Genomic DNA, 22,109 nt, shown 5'->3' on the forward strand with positions numbered 1-22,109 from the left:
CTGAGCTATAGACCCTTGAGATGAATCTCTCCATCTCCTATAGACGTTTCTCTGGCCTTAAGTGCCATAAATAGTTATGGAAAAACAAAAAAAGCTATGCTTTTACCACACCAAACTTAGAATGTTGCTCGCCCTCGAGAAAAAGAAGAAAGAATAGAAGAAGAAGAAGAAGATATGGAGGAGATAGAGGGATGTGTGTAGTAGGCTATATGGGTGGGCTTGGGTGGGAAAGAGATTTTGAATTTTGAAGGTAGGTGGGTGGTGCACGAAATTGTGATGTCCAGGCTCAAACAATCCCTGGCAACGTGAGCAACTTGGTATGCGCAATCGTGATTACACTTTGATTATGTAAAATTCATGGCTCTTTCTTTCCCTGGAAATGGCGCCAAGAACATGGTGCCAATACCATGGTTCACAACTTCGATACAACTAACCAGCAAGTGCACTGGGTCGTCCAAGTAATACCTTACGTGAGTAAGGGTCGAATCCCACGGAGATTGTCGGTATGAAGCAAGCTATGGTCACCTTGCAAATCTCAGTTAGGCAGATATAAAAAGATAATGGTGTTTTCGAATAATAAATAATAGAATAGGAATAGAGGTACTTATGTAAATCATTGGTAGGAATTTCAGATAAGCAAATGGAGATGCTTTTCGTTCTTCTGAACCTCTGCTTTCCTGCTATCTTCATCCAATCAGTCTTACTCCTTTCCATGGCTGGCTTTATGTGATACATCACCATTGTCAACGGCTACTTTCGGTCATCTCTCGGGAAAATGATCCAATGCCCTGTCACGGCACGGCTAATCGTTTGGAGGCATCACCCTCGTCAATGGCTTCATCTTATCCTCTCAGTGAAAATGATCAACGCACCCTGTCACGGCACGGCTATTCATCTGTCGGTTCTCGATCATGCTGGAATAGGATTTACTATCCTTTTGCGTCTGTCACTAACGCCCTGCAATCGCGAGTTTGGAGCTCGTCACAGTCATTCATTCATTGAATCCTACTTGGAATACCACAGACAAGGTTTAGACCTTCCGGATTCTCTTGAATGCCGCCATCATTCTAGCTTACGCCACGAAGATTCTGGTTAGGAGATCTAAGAGATACTCATTCAATCTAATGTAGAACGGAAGTGGTTGTCAGGCACACATTCATGGGGAATGATGATGATTATCACGTTCATCATATTCAGGTTGAAGAGCGAATGAATATCTTAGAAGCGAAATAAGATGAATTGAATAGAAAACAGTAGTACTTTGCATTAATCTTTGAGGAACAGTAGAGCTCCACACCTTAATCTATGGAGTGTAGAAACTCTACCGTTGAAAATACATAAGTGAAAGGTCCAGGTATGGCCAAGATGGCCAGCCCCCATGATCTAAGAACCAGGCGTCCAAAGATGGTCAAAAAGACGTCTAATACAATAGTGAAAGGTCCTATTTATAATAAACTAGCTACTAGGGTTTACAAAAGTAAGTAATTGATGCATAAATCCACTTCCGGGGCCCACTTGGTGTGTGTTTGGGCTGAGCTTGAGTGTTGCATGTGTAGAGGTCCTTCTTGGAGTTGAACGCCAGCTTTTGTGCCAGTTTGGGCGATCAACTCTGGTTTTGGCTCCTTTTCTGGCGATGGACGCCAGATTTGGGCAGAAAGCTGGCATTGAACGCCAGTTGACGTCATCTATTCTTGGCCAAAGTATAGATTATTATATATTTCTGGAAAGCCCTGGATGTCTACTTTCCAACGCAATTGGAAGCGTGCCATTTCGAGTTCTGTAGCTCCAGAAAATCCACTTTGAGTGCAGGGAGATCAGAATCCAACAGCATCAGCAGTCCTTCTTCAACCTCTGAATCTGATTTCTGCTCAAGTCCCTCAATTTCAGCCAGAAAATACCTGAAATCACAGAAAAATACACAAACTCATAGTAAAGTCCAGAAATGTGAATTTAACATAAAAACTAATGAAAACATCCCTAAAAGTAACTAGATCCTACTAAAAATATACTAAAAACAATGTCAAAAAGCGTATAAATTATCCGCTCATCAGTGGGGTGTATGGATGTGAGTGATGAATGGAAAATAGAAGAGACGACTGTGAATGGAGAGAGAGGGTGATATAGGATTATGAGGAGGGAAGGTGAGTGGAGGTATGTGGGGATCCTGTGGGGTCCACAGATCCTGAGGTGTCAAGGATTTACATCCCTGCACCAATTAGGCATGTAAAATGCCTTTGCATGCATTTTTGGCATTGAACGCCAGCTTCATGCTTGTTTCTGACGTTCAGCGCCAGCTCCATGCTCTGTTCTGGCATTGAACGCCAGCCAGATGCTCTTTACTGGCGTTTAAACGCCAGTGAGTCCTTCCTCCAGGGTGTGATTTTTCTTCTGCTGTTTTTTATTCTATATTTAATTTTTGGATTTATTTTGTGACTCCACATGATCATGAACCTAATAAAACATGAAGGAACAATAAAAATAAAAATAAAAATAGATAAATAAAAATTGGGTTGCCTCCCAACAAGCGCTTCTTTAATGTCAATAGCTTGACAGTGGGCTCTCATGGAGCCACACAGGTGATCAGGTCAATTTTATAGACTCTCAACACCAAACTTAGAGTTTGGATACGGGAGTTCAACACCAAACTTAGAGTTTGACTGTGGGGGCTCTGGTTGACTCTGTTTTGAGAGAAGCTTACTGTGCCTCTTTTCCATGTTTACAGAAAGGTGACCTTAAGTTTTAAACACAAGGGAGTCCTCATTCAATTGAAGGACTAATTCACCTCTGTCTACATCAATCACAGCTCTTGCTGTGGCTAGGAAAGGTCTTCCAAGGATGATGGATTCATCCTCCTCCTTCCCAGTATCCAGGATTATGAAATCAGCAGGGATGTAAAGGCCTTCAACCTTTACTAGCACGTCCTCTACTTGTCCATAAGCTTGTTTTCTGGAGTTGTCTGCCATTTCTAATGAGATTCTGGCAGCTTGCACCTCAAAGATTCCTAGTTTTTCCATTACAGAGAGTGGCATGAGGTTTATCCCTGACCCAAGGTCACATAGAGCCTTCTCAAAGGTCATGGTGCCTATGGTACAAGGTATTAAGAACTTTCCAGGATCCTATTTCTTCTGAGGCAATCTCAGTTGATCCAAATCACTCAGTTCATTGGTGAGCAAGGGAGGTTCATCTTCCCAAGTTTCATTACCAAATAATTTGGCATTTAGCTTCATGATTGCACCAAGGTACTTGGCAACTTGCTCTTCAGTAACATCCTCATTCTCTTCAGAAGAAGAATACTCATCAGAGCTCATGAAGGGCATAAGGAGGTTCAATGGAATCTCTATGGTCTCTAGATGAGCCTCAGATTCCTTTGGTCCCTCAAAGGGAAACTCCTTGTTGATCACTGGACGTCCCAGGAGGTCTTCCTCCTTGGGATTCACATCCTCCCCTTCCTCCTTGGATTCGGCCATGATTGTTATATCAACGGCCTTGCACTCTCTCTTTGGATTCTCTTCTGTATTGCTTGGGAGAGTACTAGGAGGAGTTTCAGTGATCTTCTTACTCAGCTGGCCCACTTGTGCCTCCAAATTTCTAATGGAGGACCTTGTTTCATTCATGAAACTCATGGTAGCCTTAGATAGATCAGAGACTAAATTTGCTAAGCTAGATGAATTCTGCTCAGAATTCTCTGTCTGTTGCTGAGTGGATGATGGAAAAGGTTTACTATTGTTAAACCTGTTTCTTCCACCATTATTAAAGCCTTGTTGAGGCTTTTGTTGATCCTTCCATGAAAAATTTGGGTGGTTTCTCCTTGAGGGGTTATAGGTGTTTCCATAAGGTTCACCCATGTAATTTACCTCTGCTATTGCAGGGTTCTCAGGATCATAAGCCTCTTCTTCAGAAGATGCCTCTTGAGTACTGTTGGATGCAGCTTGCATTCCATTCAGACTCTGAGAAATCATATTGACTTGCTGAGTCAATATTTTATTATGAGCTAATATAGCATTCAGAGTATCAATTTCAAGGACTCCCTTCTTCTGAGGCGTCCCATTACTCACAGGATTCCTCTCAGAAGTGTACATGAACTAGTTATTAGCAACCATGTCAATGAGTTCTTGAGCTTCTGCATGCGTTTTCTTTAGGTGAATGGATCCACCTGCAGAAGTATCTAATGACATCTTAGCTAATTCAGACAGACCATCATAGAATATATCCAGGATGGTCCATTCTGAAAGCATGTCAAAAGGACACTTTTTGGTCAGTTGCTTGTATCTCTCCCAAGCTTCATAGAGGGATTCACCTTCCTTCTGTATGAAGGTTTGACCATCCACTCTAAGCTTACTAAGCTTTTGAGGAGGAAAGAACTTGGCTAAGAAAGCCGTGACCAGCTTATCCCAAGAGTTCAGGTTATCTTTAGGTTGAGAATCCAACCATATTCTAGCTCTGTCTCTCACAACAAACGGGAAAAGCATGAGCCTGTAGACTTCAGGATCTACTCCATTAGTCTTAACAGTATCACATATCTGCAAGAATTCAGTTAAGAACTGAAAAGGATCTTCAGATGGAAGTCCATGAAACTTGCAGTTCTGTTGCATCAGAGAAACTAATTGAGGTTTAAGCTCAAAATTGTTTGCTCCAATGGTAAGGATGGAGATGCTTCTTCCATGAAAATTGGAATTTGGTGCAGTAAAGTCACCAAGCATCTTCCTTGCATTATTATTATTTTCGGCTGCCATCTCCTCTTCCTGTTCGAAAATTCCTGTAAGGTTGTCTCTGGATTGTTGTATTTTAACTTCTCTTAGTTTCCTTTTCAGAGTCCTTTCAGGTTCAGGATCTGCTTCAACAAGAATGTTCTTGTCCTTGCTCCTGCTCATATGACAAAGAAGGGAATAACACAGAAAATATGGAATCCTCTATGTCACAGTATAGAGATTCCTTTGTGTGAGTAGAAAAAGAAAAGAATGTAATGTAAGGAAAGAGAAGGGAGGAGAATCCAAACACAAGGGTGAGGAGAGCAGAGATATGAGATGAAGAGAAGTGTTAGTAAGTAATTAAATAAATAGAAGAAGATGAGAGAGAGTGATTTTTGAAAATAATTTTTGAAAAGGAGTTAATAATTTTCAAAAATTAAGATAAAATTAAAATTAAAATTGAAAATTGAGACAATTAATTAATTAAAAAGAATTTTTGAAAAAGAGGGGGTATTTTCGAAAATTAGAGAGGAAAGAGTAGTTAGGTGGTTTTGAAAGAGATAAGAAACAAACAAAAAGTTAATTAGTTAGTTGAAACAAATTTTGAAAATCAATTTTTAAAAGATAAGAAGATAAGAAGTTAGAAAAGATATTTGAAAAAGATATGATATGAAAAGGTATGATTAAAAAGATATGATTTTGAAAATGATAAGATAAAAAGATATTTTTGAAAAGATATGATTGAAATTAGTTTTGAAAAAGATTTGATTTTTAAAATCACAATTAATGACTTGATTCACAAGAAATCACAAGATATGATTCTAGAACTTAAAGTTTGAATCTTTCTTAACAAGTAAGTAACAAACTTGAAATTTTTGAATCAAAACATTAATTGTTGATAATATTTTCGAAAATTATGAGATAAAATAAAAAAAGATTTTTGAAAAATATTTTTATATTTTTTGAAAATAAATAAGAGAAATGAAAAAGATTTGATTTTTGAAAAAGATTTTGAAAAAGATAGGATTTTTAAATTGAAAATTTGATTTGACTCATAAGAAACAACTAAATTTTAAAAAGTTTTGAAAAAGTCAACTCAAATTTTCGAAAATTTATGAGTGAAAAAGAGAAAGATATTTTTTTTATTTTTGAATTTTTAATGAAGAAAGAGAAAAACATGAAAAAGACTCAATGCATGAGAATTTTTAGATCAAAACATGTGATGCATGCAAGAACACTTTGAATGTTAAGATAAACACCAAGAACACTTTGAAGATCAAGATGAACATCAAGAATTATTTTTTTAAAAATTTCTAATGAAAGAAAAACATGCAAGACACCAAACTTAGAAATTTTTAATATTTAGACACTAAGAATTCAAGAATGCATATGAAAAACACCATACAACACAAAACAATATAATATGAAGATCAATCAAGAAGGTTTATTGGTGCACGAAATTGTGATCTCAGGCAATGGCACCAGAAACTCTGTACGCACGTCTTAATAAATCATTTTTCATTCACAACTTCGATACAACTAACCAGCAAGTGCACTGGGTCGTCCAAGTAATAATCCTTACGTGAGTAAGGGTCGATCCCACGGAGATTGTTGGTATGAAGCAAGCTATGGTCACCTTGTAAATCTCAGTCAGGCGGATATAAAATAGTTATGGAGTTTTCGAACATAAATAATAAATAGATAGAAAATAAGGATAGAAACACTTATGTATATCATTGGTGAGAATTTCAGATAAGTGTATAGAGATGCTTTCGTTCCTCTGAACCTCTACTTTCCTGCTGTCTTCATCCAATCAGTCTTACTCCTTTCCATGGCTGGCTTTATGTAAGGACATCACCGTTGTCAATGGCTAATTCTTATCCTCTCTGGAAAATGGTCCGACGTGCTGTCACTGCATGGCTAATCGTTTGGAGGCATCACCGTGGTCAATGGCTGCATCCCATCCTCTTGTGAAAATGGTCCAAATGCTCTGTCACAGCACGGCTAATCATCTGAGGTTCTCGATCATATTGGAATAGGATTCACCCTCCTTTTGCGTCTGTCACTACGCCCAGCACTCGCGAGTTTGAAGCTCGTCACAGTCATTCAATCCTTGAGTCCTACTCGGAATACCACAGACAAGGTTTAGACTTTCTGGACTCTCATGAATGCCACCATCAATCTAGCTTATTCCACGAAGATTCTGATTAAGAGATCCAAGAGATATTCATTCAATCTAAGGTAGAACGTAAGTGGTTGTCAGGCACGCGTTCATAGGGAATGATGATGATTGTCACGTTCATCACATTCAGGTTGAAGTGCAAATGAATATCTTAGAAGCGGAATAAGTTGAATTGAATAGAAAAACAGTAGTACTTTGCATTAATCTTTGAGGAACAGCAGAGCTCCACACCTTAATCTATGGAGTGTAGAAACTCTACCGTTAAAAATACATAAGTGAAAGGTCCAGGCATGGCCGAATGGCCAGCCCCCATGATCTAAGAACCAGACGTCCCAAGATGTTCCAAGATGTCTAATACAATAGTAAAAAGTCCTATTTATACTAAACTAGTTACTAGGGTTTACAGAAGTAAGTAATTGATGCATAAATTCACTTCCGAGGCCCACTTGGTGTGTGCTTGGGCTGAGCTTGAATGTTACACGTGCAGAGGTCATTCTTGGAGTTGAACACCAGTTTATAACGTATTTCTGGCGTTCAACTCTGGCTTGTGATGTGTTTCTGGCGTTTAACTCCAGACTACAGCACAGAACTGGTGTTCAACGCCCTTTTGCGTCGTCTAAACGCGGCCAAAGTATGGACTATTATATATTGCTGGAAAGCCCTGGATGTCTACTTTCCAATGCAATTCAAAGCGCACCATGTTGAGTTCTGTAGCTCCAGAAAATCCACTTTGAGGGCAGGGAGGTCAGAATCCAACAGCATCAGCAGTCCTTCTTCAATCTCTGAATCTGATTTTTGCTCAAGTCCCTCAATTTCAGCCAGAAAATACCTGAAATCACAGAAAAACACACAAACTCATAGTAAAGTCCAGAAATGTGAATTTAACATAAAACTAATGAAAACATCCCTAAAAGTAACTAGATTCTACTAAAAACATACTAAAAATAATGGCAAAAAGCGTATAAATTATCCGCTCATCACAACACCAAACTTAAATTGTTGCTTGTCCCCAAGCAACCAAAAATCAAATAGGATAAAAAGAAGAGAATATACTATAAATTCCAAACTATCAATGAAACATAGCTCCAATCAGATGAGCGGGACTTGTAGCTTTTTGCCTCTTGAATAGTTTTGGCATCTCACTTTATCCATTGAGGTTCAGAATGATTGGCATCTATAAGAACTCAGAGTTCAGATAGTGTTATTGATTCTCCTAGTTCAGTATGTTGATTCTTGAACACAGCTACTTTATGAGTCTTGGCCGTGGCCCTAAGCACTTTGTTTTCCAGTATTACCACCGGATACATAATACCACAGACACATAATTGGGTGAACCTTTTTAGATTGTGACTCAGCTTTGCTAAAGTCCCCAATTAGAGGTGTCCAGGGTTCTTAAGCACACTCTTTTTTTGCTTTGGACCTTGACTTTAACCGCTCAGTCTCAAGTTTTCACTTGACACCTTCACGCCACAAGCACATGGTTAGGGACAACTTGGTTTAGCCGCTTAGGCCAGGATTTTATTCCTTTAGGCCCTCCTATCCACTGATGCTCAAAGCCTTGGGATCCTTTTTATTACCCTTGCCTTTTGGTTTTAAGGGTTATTGGCTTTTTGCTCTTGCCTTTTGGTTTTAAGAGCTTTTGGCTTTTTCTGCTTGCTTTTTCTCTTTTTTTTTCTTTCTATTTTTTTGCTATTTTTTTTTCTATTTTTTTTTCTGCAAGCTTTGTTCTTTGCTGCTTTTTCTTACTTCAAGAATCATTTTTATGATTTTTCAGATTATCAAATAACATGTCTCCTTGTCATCATTCTTTCAAGAGTCAACATATTTAACATTCTTAAACAACAACTTCAAAAGACATATGTACTGTTCAAGCATTCATTCAGAAAACAAAAAGTATTGTCACCACATCAATATAATTAAACTAAGTTCAAGGATAAATTCGAAACTCATGTACTTCTTGTTCTTTTGAATTAAAACAGTTTTCATTTAAGAGAGGTGATGGATTCATAGGACATTCATAACTTTAAGACAAAGTTACTAAATACTAATGATCATGTAATGAAGACACAAACATGGATAAGCACTTAACATAGAGAAAACGAAAAATAGAAAATAAGAACAAGGAATGAGTCACCTTAGTGATGGTGGCGTTTCCTTCTTGAGGAACCAATGATGTCCTTGAGTTCTTCTATGTCTCTTCCTTGTCTTTATTGCTCCTCCCTCATTACTTTTTGATCTTCTCTTATTTCATGAAGGATGATGGAGTGCTCTTGATGTTCCACCCTTAATTGTCCCATGTTGGAACTTAATTCTCCTAGGGAGGTGTTGATTTGCTCCCAATAGTTTTGTAGAGGAAAATGCATTTGAGGCATCTCCGGGATCTCATGGTGATGAGCTTCATGCGTCTCTTGAGATCCATGAATGGGCTCTCTTGCCTGCTCCATCCTTTTCTTAGTGATGGGCTTCTCTTCCTCAATGGGAATGTCTCCTTCTATGAAAGCTCCAGCTGAGTAACATAGATGGCAAATAAGACGAGGAAAAGCTAGCCTTGCCCCAGGAGAGGGCTTTTCGGCTATTTTGTAGAATTCAAGGGAGATGACTTCATGAACTTCTACTTCCTCTCCAATCATGATGCTATGAATCATGATGGCCCGATCCACAGTAACTTCAGATCGGTTGCTAGTAGGGATGATGGAGCGTTGGATGAACTCCAACCATCCTCTAGCCACAGGCTTGAGGTCCAGTCTTCTTAATTGAACCGGCTTGCCTTTGGAGTCAATCTTCCATTGAGATCCTTCCACACATATGTCCATGAGGACTTGGTCTAACCTTTGATTAAAGTTGACCCTTCTAGTGTAGGGGCATGCATCTCCTTGCATCATAGGCAAGTTAAACGCCAACCTCACATTTTCCGGACTAAAATCTAAGTATTTCCCCCGAACCATTGTAATATAATTCTTTGGGTTTGGGTTCTTACTTTGATCATGGTTCCTAGTGATCCATGCATTGGCATAGAACTCTTGAACCATTAGGATGCCGACTTGTTGGATGGGTTTTGTTAGAACTTCCCAACCTCTTCTTTGGATTTCATGTCGGATCTCCGGATACTCATTCTTCTTGAGCTTGAAAGGGACCTCGGGGATCACCTTCTTCTTGACCACAACATCATAGAGTTGGTCTTGATGAGCTTTGGAGATGAACCTTTCCATCTCCTATGACTCGGAGGTGGAAGCTTTTGTCTTCCCTTTCCCTTTTCTAGAGGATTCTCCGGTCTTGGGTGCCATCAATGGTAATGGAAAAACAAAAAGCTTATGCTTTTACCACACCAAACTTAGAATTTTTGCTCGCCCTCGAGCAAGAGAAGAAAGAATAGATGAATAAGAAGAAGAAATAGAGGAGAGGAGGGAGTGGTGTATTCGGCCAAGAAGAGAAGAGAGGGTTGTGTTGTGTGAAAATGAAGAAGAATGGAGGGCTTTATATAGGGAAGGGAGGGGGGTAAAGGTTCGGCCATATGGGTGGGTTTGGGTGGGAAATTGATTTTGAATTTTGAAGGTAGGTAGAGTTTATGAGGTAGGTTTATGGGGAAGAGTGGATGGATGTGAGTGGTAAAGTGGTGATAGGGAAGAGAGATTGAGGTGATTGGTGAAGAGTTTTGGGGAAGAGTGTTTATGGGATTGTGTGAAAGAGGAGTGAGAAGAAGTGAGTGGAGGTAGGTGGGGATCCTGTGGGGTCCACAGATCCTGAGGTGATCCTGTGGGGTCCACAGATCCTGAGGTGTTCAAGGATTTACAACCTTGCACCAAATTAGGCATGCAAAATGCCCTTGCACACAACTCTGGGCGTTCAGCGCCAGATTGGTGCTTGTTCTGGGCGTTGAACGCCCATTTGTTGCCCATTTCTGGCGTTGAACGCCAGAACCATGCTTGTTCTGGGCGTTCAGCGCCAGCTCTTCTCCAGGGTGCAATTCTGGCATTCAAACGCCCAGATGCTGCCCATTTTGGGCGTTCAGTGCCAGAACCATGCTCTGTTCTGGCGTTGAACGCCAGCCAGATGCTTCTTACTGGCGTTTAAACGCCAGTAAGGTCTTCCTCCAGGGTGTGATTTTTCTTCTGCTGTTTTTGATTCTGTTTTCAATTTTTATATTTATTTTGTGACTCCACATGATCATGAACCTAATAAAACATGAAAGAACAAGAAAAATAAAATTAGGTAAATAAAAATTGGGTTGCCTCCCAACAAGCGCTTCTTTAATGTCAATAGCTTGACAGTGGGCTCTCATGGAGCCTCATAGATGTTCAGAGCATTGTTGAGACTTCCCAACACCAAACTTAGAGTTTGGATATGGGAGTTCAACACCAAACTTAGAGTTTGGTTGTGGCCTCCCAACACCAAACTTAGAGTTTGACTGTGGGGGACTTTGGTTGACTCTGTTTTGAGAGAAGCTTATTGTGCCTCTTTTCCATGTTTACAGAAGGGTAACCTTGAGTTGTAAACACAAGGGAGTCCTCATTCATTTAAAGGACTAATTCACCTCTGTCAACATCAATCACAGCTCTTGCTGTGGCTAGGAAAGGTCTTCCAAGGATGATGGATTCATCCTCATCCTTCCCAGTATCAAGGATTATAAAATCAGCAGGGATGTAAAGGCCTTCAACCTTTACTAACACGTCTTCTACTTGTCCATAAGCCTATTTTCTTGAATTGTCTGCCATCTCTAATGAGATTTTAGCAGCTTGCACCCCAAAGATTCCCAGTTTCTCTATTACAGAGAGGGGCATGAGGTTTATCCCTGAACCAAGGTCACACAGAGCCTTTTCAAAGATCATGTTGCCTATGGTACAAGGTATTATGAACTTTCCAGGATCCTGTTTCTTCTGAGGCAATGTCAGTTGATCCAGATCACTTAGTTCATTGGTGAACAAGGGATGTTCATCTTCCCAAGTCTCAATACCAAATAATTTGGCATTCAGCTTCATGATTGCACCAAGGTACTTGGTAACTTGCTCTTCAGTAACATCCTCATTCTCTTCAGAAGAGGAATACTCATCAGAGCTCATGAATGGCATAAGGAGGTTTAATGGAATCTCTATGGTCTCTAAGTGAGCCTCAGATTCCTTTGGTTCCTCAGAGGGAAGCTCCTTATTGATCACTGGACGTCCCAGGAGGTCTTCCTCACTGGGATTCACATCCTCTCCTTCCCTTACAGGTTCGGCCATGGTGATTAATTCAATGGCCTTGCACTCTCCTTTTGGATTTTCTTCTGTATTGCTTGGGAGAGTACTAGGAGGGATTTCAGTGATCCTTTTACTCAGCTGGCCCACTTGTGCCTCCAAATTTCTAATGGAGGACCTTGTTTCATTCATGAAAATTACAGTGGCCTTAGATAGATCAGAGACTAAGTTTGCTAAATTAGAGGTATTTTGTTCAGAGTTCTCTGTCTGTTGCTGAGTGGATGATGGAAAAGGTTTACTATTGTTAAACCTATTTCTTCCACCATTATTAAAGCCTTGTTGAGGCCTTTGTTGATCCTTCCATGAGAGATTTGGGTGATTTCTCCATGAGGGGTTATAGGTGTTTCCATAAGGTTCACCCATATAATTCACTTCTGCTATTGCAGGGTTTTCAGGATCATAGGCTTCTTCTTCAGAAGATGCCTCTTGAGTACTGTTGGATGCAGCTTGCATTCCATTCAGACTCTGAGAAATCATATTGACTTGCTGAGTCAATATTTTATTCTGAGCCAGTATGGCATTCAGAGTATCAATTTCAAGAACTCCCTTCTTCTGAGGCGTCCCATTGCTCACAGGATTCCTCTCAGAAGTGTACATGAACTGGTTATTAGCAACCATGTTAATGAGTTCTTGAACTTCTGCAGGCGTTTTCTTTAGGTGAATGGATCCACCTGCAGAGGTATCCAATGACATTTTAGCTAATTCAGACAGACCATCATAGAATATGTCCAGGATGGTCCATTCTGAGAGCATGTCAGAAGGACACTTTTTGGTCAGTTCTTTGTATCTCTCCCAAGCTTCATAGAGGGATTCACTTTCTTTTTGTTTGAAGGTCTGAACATCCACTCTAAGCTTACTCAGCTTTTGAGGAGGAAAGAACTTGGGTAAGAAAGCCTTGACCAACTTATCCCAATAGTTCAGGCTATCCTTAGGTTGAGAGTCCAACCATATTCTAGCTCTGTCTCTCACAGCAAAAGACAAAAGCATGAGCCTGTAGACTTCAGGATCTACTCCATTAGTCTTAACGGTATCACAGATCTGCAAGAATTCAGTTAAGAACTGAAAAGGATCTTCAGATGGAAGTCCATGAAACTTGCAGTTCTGCTGCATCAGAGAAACTAATTGAGGTTTTAGCTCAAAATTGTTTGCTCCAATGGCAGGAATGGAGATGCTTCTTCCATGTAAATTGGAATTGGGTGCAGTAAAGTCACCAAGCATCCTCCTTGCATTATTATTATTTTCGACTGCCATCTCCTCTTCTTGTTCGAAAATTTCTGAAAAGTTGTCTCTGGATTGTTGTATTTTAGCTTCTCTTAATTTTTTCTTCAGTGTCCTTTCAGGTTCTGGATCTGCTTCAACAAGAATGTTCTTGTCCTTGCTCCTGCTCATATGAAAAAGAGGGACAGAAAAATAATAATAATAGGGGTCCTTTTTACCACAGTATAGAGGTCCCTGTATGAGTAGAAGAAAAGAAGAAGAAAAAATTCGAACACAGATGGAAGAGGGGGTTCGAATTTGGGTGAGATGAAGTGTTAGTAGATGAATAAATAAATAGAAGGAGATAAAAGAGAGAGAGAATTTTCGAAAACAATTTTTGAAAAAGAGTTAGTGATTTTCGAAAATAGTTTTTGAAAAAGGTTAGTAATTTTCGAGAATTAAAATAAAAAATTAAAATAATTAGTTAATTAAAAAGAAATTTTGAAAAAGAGGGAAGATATTTTCAAAAATTAGAGAGAGAGAATTAGTTGGGTAGTTTTGAAAAAGATAAGAAACAAACAAAAAGTTAGTTAGTTAGTTGAAACAAATTTGAAAATCAATTTTGAAAAGATAAGAAGATAAGAAGTTAGAAAAGATATTTTAAAATCAAATTTTTGAAAAAGAAAAGATAGAAAGATATTTTTGAAAAGATATGATTGAAATTAGTTTTGAAAAAGATTTGATTTTTAAAATCACAATTAATGACTTGATTCACAAGAAATCACAAGATATGATTCTAGAACTCAAAGTTTGAATCTTTCTTAACAAGCAAGTAACAAACTTGAAATTTTTGAATCAAAACATTAATTGATGCTGTTATTTTTGAAAATTATGAGATAAAAATAAGAAAAAGATTTTTGAAAAATATTTTTAAAATTTTCGAAAATAAATAAGAAAAATGAAAAAGATTTGATTTTTGAAAAAGATTTTGAAAAAGATAAGATTTTTAAATTGAAAATTTGATTTGACTCATAAAAACAACTAGATTTTAAAAAGTTTTGAAAAAGTCAACTCAAATTTTTGAAATTTATGAGTAAAAAAGGGAAATATTTTTTTTTTTGATTTTTGAATTTTTTATGATGAGAGGGAAAAACATGAAAATGATGCGATGCATGAAAATTTTTAGATCAACCTATGTGATGAATGCAAGAACACTACGAATGTCAAGATGAACACCAAGAACACTTTGAAGATCATGATGAACATCAAGAACATATTTTTGAAAAATTTTTAATGCAAAGAAAACATGCAAGACACCAAACTTAGAAATCTTTCATGTTTAGACTCTATGGATGCAAAAATGCACATGTAAAACAAGAAAAGATGCAAAACATGAAAACATCAAGATCAAACAAGAAGACATACCAAGAACAACTTGAAGATCATGAAGAACACTATGAATGCATGAATTTTTCGAAAAATGCAAGATGAATATGCAATTGACACCAAACTTTCAACTTGACTCAAGACTCAAATAAGAAACACGAAATATTTTTTATTTTTATGAATTTTATGATTTTTTTTATTTTCTTTTAATTTTTTCAAAAATCATTTTGAAAAAGAAAAATAAGGATTCCAAAATTTTTAATATGAATTCCAGGAATCTTATGCTCTTTAGTCTAAAGCTCCAATCAAAGGGTCAGGCATGGCTTAATAGCCAGCCAAGTTTTAGTATGTAACTCAGACATGACACGCCTGACATACCCATTCCAGAAGAATTAGACATGGCTTTACAGCCAGCCAGGCTTCAACATGCTTCATGAAATGCTAGAATTCATTCTTAAAAATTCTGAAGAAAAATATATTTTTGAAAACATTTTTATTTTAATTTTTTTTTCGAAAACAAAGGAGAAATTTTTGAAAGATTTTTGAAAACTTTTTGAAAATAAAACAAAAAGAAAATTACCTAATCTGAGCAACAAGATGAACCGTCAGTTGTTCAAACTCGAACAATCCCCGGCAACGGCGCCAAAAACTTGGTGCACGAAATTGTGATCTCAGGCAACGGCGCCAGAAACTCTGTACGCACGTCTTAATAAATCGTTTTTCATTCACAACTTCGATACAACTAACCAGCAAGTGCACTGGGTCGTCCAAGTAATAAACCTTATGTGAGTAAGGGTCGATCCTACGGAGATTGTTGGTATGAAGCAAGCTATGGTCACCTTGTAAATCTCAGTCAGACGGATATAAAATTGTTATGGAGTTTTTGAACATAAATAATAAATAGATAGAAAATAAGGATAGAAACACTTATGTATATCATTGGTGAGAATTTCAGATAAGTGTATAGAGATGCTTTCGTTCCTCTGAACCTCTGCTTTCCCGCTGTCTTCATCCAATCAGTCTTACTCATTTCCATGGCTGGCTTTATGTAAGGACATCACCGTTGTCAATGGCTACTTTTAATTCTCTCTGGAAAATGGTCCGATGCGCTGTCACTGCATGGCTAATCGTCTGGAGGCATCACCCTTGCCAATGGCTGCATCCTATCCTCTCTGTGAAAATGGTCCGATGCACTGTCACTGCATGGCTAATCATCTGGAGGGTCTCGATCATACTGGAATAGGATTTACTATCCTTTTGCGTCTGTCACTACGCCCAGTACTCGCGAGTTTGAAGCTCGTCACAGTCATTCAATCCTTGAGTCCTACTCGGAATACCACAGACAAGGTTTAGACTTTCCGGACTCTCATGAATGCCGCCATCAATCTAGCTTATACCACGAAGATTCTGATTAAGAGATCCAAGAGATATTCATTCAATCTAAGGTAGAACGTAAGTGGTTGTCAGGCACACGTTCATAGGGAATGATGATGATTGTCACGTTCATCACATTCAGGTTGAAGTGCGAATGAATATCTTAGAAGCGGAATAAGTTGAATTGAATAGAAAAACAGTAGTACTTTGCATTAATCTTTGAGGAACAGCAGAGCTCCACACCTTAATCTATGGAGTGTAGAAACTCTACCGTTAAAAATACATAAGTGAAAGGTCCAGGCATGGCGGAATGGCCAGCCCCCATAATCTAAGAACCAGACGTCCCAAGATGTTCCAAGATGTCTAATACAATAGTAAAAAGTCCTATTTATACTAAACTAGTTACTAGGGTTTACAGAAGTAAGTAATTGATGCATAAATCTACTTCCGGGGCCCACTTGGTGTGTGCTTGGGCTGAGCTTGAATATTACACGTGCAGAGGTCATTTTTGGAGTTGAACGCCAGTTTGTAACGTATTTCTGGCGTTCAACTCTGGCTTGTGACGTGTTTCTAGCGTTTAACTCCAGACAGCAGCATAGAACTGGCGTTCAAAGTCTTTTTACGTCGTCTAAACGCGGCCAAAGTATAGACTATTATATATTGCTGGAAAGCCCTGGATGTCTACTTTCCAACGCAATTGGAAGGGCGCCATTTTAAGTTCTGTAGCTCTAGAAAATCTACTTTGAGTGCAGGGAGGTCAGAATCCAACAGCATCAGCAGTCCTTCTTCAACCTCTGAATCTGATTTTTGCTCAAGTCCCTCAATTTCAGTCAGAAAATACCTGAAATCACAGAAAAATACACAAACTCATAGTAAAGTCCAGAAATGTGAATTTAACATAAAAACTAATGAAAATATCCCTAAAAGTAACTAGATTCTACTAAAAACATACTAAAAACAATGCCAAAAAGCGTATAAATTATCCGCTCATCATTTATCATGATGAATGCAATGCATGAATGTAATTTTCGAAAAAAAATGCAAGATGAGTATGCAATTGACACCAAACTTAAAATTTGACACAAGACTCAAACAAGAAACACAAAATATTTTTGATTTTATGATTTTATTAATTTTTTTTTTGGAGTTTTGTATATTTTTTTGAAAAACATATAGGAAAAAGAAAATAAGAAATTCAAAAATTTTTAATAAGAATTCCAGGAATCTTTCAATGTTAGCCTAAAGCTCCAATCCAAGGGTTAGACATGGCTTAATAGCCAGCCAAGCTTTAGAAGATACAAATCAGTCATACAATAACAAATTTGATTAGCAACAACTAGCTTGCTCTTGTAATGATGACTTGGAAGCCTCAGTCTAAATGAATTTAGACATGGCTTTACAGCCAGACAGGCTTCAACATGCTTCATGAAACTCTAGAATTCATTCTTAAAAATTCTGAAATAATTTTCGAAAACAGATGAGAAATTTTTGAAAGATTTTTGAAAACAAAATATTTTTTTTGAAAATAAAACAAAAAGAAAATTACCTAATCTGAGCAACAAGATGAACCGTCGGTTGTCCAAACTCGAACAATCCCCGGCAACGGCGCCAAAAACTTGGTGTTGTTGCCGGACCAACTTGGCACTGATCTTACCGGACCCAAACTTGCCCAAAACTCGAACAATCCCCGGCAACGGCACCAAAAACTTGGTGCACGAAATTGTGATCCCTGATAATGGCTCCAAAGACTTGGTGCTCTAATCTTAATTCATAATTTGTCACAACTTCGATACAACTAACTAGCAAGTGCACTGGGTCGTCCAAGTAATAAAACCTTACGTGAGTAAGGGTCGATCTCACGGAGATTGTTGGTATGAAGCAAGCTATGGTCATCTTGAAAATCTCAGTCAGGCGGATATCAAATGGTTATGGAGTTTTTGAATAATAATAATAAATAAACAGAAAATAAAGATAGAAATACTTATGTAATTCATTGGTAAAAATTTCAGATAAGCGTATAGAGATGCTTTCGTTCCTCTGAACCTCTGCTTTCCTGCTGTCTTCATCCAATCAATTTTACTCCTTTCCATGGCAAGCTGTATGTTAGGTATCACCGTTGTCAATGGCTACATCCTATCCTCTCAGTAAAAATGGTCCAATGTGCTGTCACTGCATGGCTAATCATCTGTCGGTTCTCGATCATACTGGAATAGGATCCATTGATCCTTTTGCGTCTGTCACTACGCCCAGCACTCACGAGTTTGAAGCTCGTCACAACCATCCCTTCCCAGATCCTACTCGGAATACCACAGACAAGGTTTAGACTTTCCGGATCTCAGGAATGGCCATCCATGGGTTCTAACTTATACCACGAAGATTCTGATTAAGGAATCCAAGAGATACTCATTCAATCTAAGGTAGAACGGAAGTGGTTGTCAGGCACGTGTTCATAGGGAATGATGATGACTGTCACGATCATCACATTCATGTTGAAGTACAAATGGATATCTTAGAAGCGGAATAAGTTGAATTGAATAGAAAAACAGTAGTACTTTGTATTAATTCATGAGGAACTGCAGAGCTCCACACCTTAATCTATGGTGTGTAGAAACTCTACCGTTGAAAATACATAAGTGATAAAGTCCAGGCATGGCCGAATGGCCAGCCCCCATGATCTAAGAACTAGACGTCCCAAGATGTCTAATACGATAGTGAAAAGTCCTATTTATACTAAACTAGTTACTAGGGTTTACAGAATTGAGTAAATGATGTAGAAATCCACTTCCAGGGCCCACTTGGTGTGTTCTTGGGCTGAGCTTGAAGTTTACACATGGAGAGGTCATTCTTGGAGTTGAACGCCAGTTTGTAACGTGTTTTTGGCGTTCAACTCTGGTTTGTGACGTGTTTCTGGCGTTTAACTCCAGACTGCAGCATAAAACTGGCGTTCAACGCCCTTTTGCATCATCTAAACTCGGACAAAGTATGAAATATTATATATTGCTGGAAAGCCCTGGATGTCTATTTTCCAACGCCATTGAGAGCGCGCCATTTGGAGTTCTGGAGCTCCAGAAAATCCACTTTGAGTGCAGGGAGGTCAGAATCCAACAGCATCAGCAGTCCTTCTTCAACCTCTGAATCTGATTTTTGCTCAAGTCCCTCAATTTCAGCCAGAAAATACCTGAAATCACAGAAAAACATACAAACTCATAGTAAAGTCCAGAAATGTGAATTTATCATAAAAACTAATAAAAACATCCCTAAAAGTAACTAGATCCTACTAAAAACATACTAAAAACAATGCCAAAAAGCGTATAAATTATCCGCTCATCAATCGCGTCGCTGGAATTTGTGCGAAACGCATAGTTCCAGCATTGTTTCAGCGTAACTCTCTGTCTCCTTTGGGGTGTTTGTGCAATCCATGTGATGCGATCGCATCGCTCACGCTGTCGCGTGGGATGTATGTTGTGCAAGTGATGCGATCGTGTGGGTCATTTGTGCAAAACGCACAATAGCCGCACGATTCCAGCCTAACTTTCTGGATGTTGGATCTTTACGCCGATCTCCAGGGCACGCGGCCGCGTGAATGACGCGTTCGCGTGGGAAGTCTTTTTCGCAACTTGATGCGATCGCATGAATGATGCGGTCACGTCGCGCACCCTTTTTTTTATGCAGTATGCAGAATGCAATGATTAATATGAATGCGATGCAAAACTTCCAGGTTCAATATAATAAAATAAAATAAAACTTGAAAACAAATAAAACTAAATAAAAAATATTGAAAAAGGAACGATCATACCATGGTGGGTTGTCTCCCACCTAGCACTTTTAGTTAAAGTCCTTAAGTTGGACGTTGGATTAGCTTCCTGTTATGGCGGCTTATGCTTAAATTCATCCATAAATCTCCACCAATGCTTAGAATGCCAATAGCCTCGAGGGTCCCAAACTAGGCATGTGAAGCTTCTGAGTAGCTTCAAACAGATTGTCAGGCTCCCGGGGTGACGAATGTCAGCATAGGTTCCAGGATCCCAAACTTTGCTTTTAAATCCGTCGTCGTCTCGATCTATACTTTTCCATCTGGGCGGTTTAGAAATTAGATTCTCACTAGGATAACCAAACGTTTTTCGAGATCCATCTGATTGATCATGATACCAATCCGTGCACTTCGAGTTGAAGCGTGGAACCTTATTGAACCTTGTGCACCAGCTCTAGGTATGAGCCATTTCCCACTTACTCTTAAAGCCGCAGAGAGCTCTAAGCTGGCCATCTGTTTCAAGCAAACCATATTCAAGTGGAAAAATACAGTTAAAGGTTAAGGATTGTACCCACTTAAAACTTGTATTGGGTGGTAATGGCCTTGGGATAGGTGGTTCCAGTGGTTCTGTGAGTTCTACTCCCTTGTGCTCTTCTGTGAAAGTCTCCACTTCCTTGCAAGATTCTTCAAGTGTATCCATGTCCTGATCAAAGCCATCTATGTCTTCCTCATCACTTAAGTCATAGACTGGAGGTTGAGAGAAATCTACCTCTGTATCATCTTCGTATTCACTTGGGAAAGATTCTTCGATCTCAGAGAATTCACTTGCAGATGCAAGTTCATTACTAGGAGAACTTGACTTGTGACTATCATCATCAAGGAAATTTGCTTCTTGGGTTATTCTGTCTAGTTCTTCATGAAAGATTTGCTCTGGGGATTGCGCACAATCCTCCTTAGCATCAATTGTAACATCCTTGACAGAATGCTCCACAACTTTGGATTCCCATGGAGGTTCAGCATCTCCTAAGTCTTCAACCAACTATTCTTCTTCAATAATGACAGCTTCCTCTACTTGTTCCAGTACGAAACCATGCTCTGTCTTGTCCACTGGAGTTTCTAGTATCTCTTTCATACTACGCTCTTCGTTAGATTATCCACATGGGACTGTGGGATGTCCTTGAATATTCGAACGTCTAGAAGATAATTGACTTACAGCTTGCTCCAGTTGATGAAGGGTTGTTTGAAGTCGATTTACTGTTTCCTTGAGGTGAACCTCTGATTCTCAGGGTGATAGATTTGGATATGGTACAGGGGGAAGTGGTGGTGTTTGGGAGTGATTAGATTGGAACTGGGGTAAATGAGGATCATACGGTTGTGAATGGTGAAAAGGAGCTTGTGAGTGTGGTGGTTCGAAGTTGTGTTGAGAGGATGGTCTATAAGCACAGGGTGGGGCTTGTTGGTAATTACAAGGTTGTCCACCACATCTATTTGCTTGCTATGCATTGTAGAATGGTCCTTGTCCATGATATCTTGGATCTTAATTCCACTTTGTTAACCTTTACTAAGATAAAGGAAGGTCAAGGGATTAATTGGTTTGATCTTCGGATCCTATTTATTTCCTAAGAAAAGATTGGGATTATTGAAGTTCAATTTAATTAACAAAGATAACAATTATCATTCATGTTTGAGTTTGATAACTCCTGAGTTACTGATTTCTTAACCAAGACCAAAAGGAGAAAAATAAATCTACTGGAATAAAAATGTCTTCAGATTTGGGAATAATAGCAACATCAATAAAAGAAAGCAATATTAAACTGAAATACCTCAAATAACATTAATTCAAAAGAGTAATCTGTAACATGGAAGAATTCACAAATTAAATTGCAGAAGTAAATAAAAAGGAATATTGAACCTGATAAAGAGATAATCCAGAAAGCGAATAAAATCCTAATTCTAAATCCTAATCCTAAAGAGAGAAGAGAGAGGGGAGAGAACCTCTCTCTAAACTAAATCTAAATCATGAAAACTAACTAAAGTGGAGACTCTCTTTGAATGGATGCATTCCTCCACTTCATAACCTCTGGCCTATGCCTTCCGGACTTGGTTTTGGGCCAAAAAGGGCTTCAGAATTCGCTGAGAGCGTTTTCTGTAATTTCTGGTGCGTGGCCTCTGTCACGCGTCCGTGTGGGTCACGCGGTCGCGTCATTCGGAGTTTTCCTTGTCACGTGGTCGCGTCAGTCATGCGACCGCGTCAGTCATGCGGCCGCGTCGCTGCTTCTTTGCGCTTGGCATGCGGCCGC

At 38.9% G+C, this 22,109-nt stretch overlaps 2 non-coding genes across 2 annotated transcripts; both read left to right on the forward strand.

The window, feature by feature from the left end:
* Positions 1-4,229: 4,229 nt before the first annotated feature.
* On the forward strand, positions 4,230-4,337 carry LOC148578082 (small nucleolar RNA R71). The gene has a single exon (XR_015903902.1). It is a non-coding gene; the product is annotated as a small nucleolar RNA R71 (small nucleolar RNA).
* An 8,515-nt stretch (positions 4,338-12,852) lies between these two features.
* LOC148578083 (small nucleolar RNA R71) lies at positions 12,853-12,956 on the forward strand. Its single transcript, XR_015903470.1, has one exon. It is a non-coding gene; the product is annotated as a small nucleolar RNA R71 (small nucleolar RNA).
* Positions 12,957-22,109: the final 9,153 nt, after the last annotated feature.

Source organism: Arachis ipaensis, chromosome B1, assembly GCF_059453495.1.
Source record: "Arachis ipaensis isolate K30076 ecotype BB chromosome B1, ASM5945349v1, whole genome shotgun sequence".
NCBI lineage: Eukaryota > Viridiplantae > Streptophyta > Magnoliopsida > Fabales > Fabaceae > Arachis > Arachis ipaensis.